General features: G+C 49.8%; 1 protein-coding gene and 1 pseudogene across 6 annotated transcripts in view; both read right to left on the reverse strand.

Moving 5' to 3' along the window:
- The window catches only part of Dock7 (dedicator of cytokinesis 7), a 246,024-nt gene that overhangs the window by 8,304 nt on the left and 236,777 nt on the right, over nt 1–943 (reverse strand). The window lies entirely within an intron of this gene.
- On the reverse strand, nt 349–798 carry LOC105742509 (annotated as a pseudogene).

The following is a 943-nucleotide window of genomic DNA, read 5'->3' on the forward strand; positions in this document are numbered from 1 at the left end:
GGACCTCCATTGGCCAGACCTCATCTAAAACCTGAAAGATCTCCCATTGACCAGCAGGGTAAATCCAGGTCACCAACTTTGAATTTGCCAAGAATTAAAAGGCAAAACTTGGACATTATGTGGCACTCTAGAGTATTTCGCTCCAGAGATAATCCACAGCAAGGGCTACAATAAGGAAGTGGGTTGGTGGGTGCTGGGAGTGCTAATCTAGATATTTTTCAAAAAAATAATTCTAGGGGGCCGGGGAGATGGCTCAGTGGAATAAGCGCTTCCCTGGCAAGCGCAAGGGCCTGAGTTCGATCCCCGGTTCCGCCAAAAAAACAAAATTTATTTTTATTTTTTTTTCATTGTCCCAAATTTATTGACATTACAGCACAGCAAAAAGATTCAAACAGCTCCACGTGGTGTTTTGAAATTCATCCCGACGGTAGGCTGTGTGACCTGCAGGTTGGAGAGGCTGCCGAAGTCCAGAAGCTTCAGCATTTCTTTAGCGTCAGGATCTACTTCAGTGATTTCCTGATCCAAGGCTGGGACCTCAGGGACGTAATTCTCTCCTTTCTCTCTCCTCCTCCTGCAACTTGATGGAAATGCCCCGCACAGGGCCCCTCTGTATCCGCGTCATCAGATGTGCGACACAGCCTGCTATCTTGTTGCGGAGCTGCTTGCTGGGGGTGATGGCGATTTCCTCGCACACGCGCTTGTTGGTGTGGAAATCGGTTCCCAGGCGCGTATAGTACTTCTCAGTGATCACGCGGGCTGCCTTCTTCACTGTCTTGGTACGAACGCGGCCCATGTTGGCGGGTCCCAAGGAAAGAGGAAACAGGAAGCCAAAAAACAAACAACCAAAATTTAAACAGCAAAACAAAAAATAGTTGTGGGAAGGTGCGATGGCCCTGTCGTCGGGAACCTGCCCCAGGTGGGGCGGCTGACACCTCGGCGGCGG

This window comes from Octodon degus, unplaced genomic scaffold, assembly GCF_000260255.1.
Source record: "Octodon degus isolate 3935 unplaced genomic scaffold, OctDeg1.0 scaffold00057, whole genome shotgun sequence".
Lineage (NCBI taxonomy): Eukaryota > Metazoa > Chordata > Mammalia > Rodentia > Octodontidae > Octodon > Octodon degus.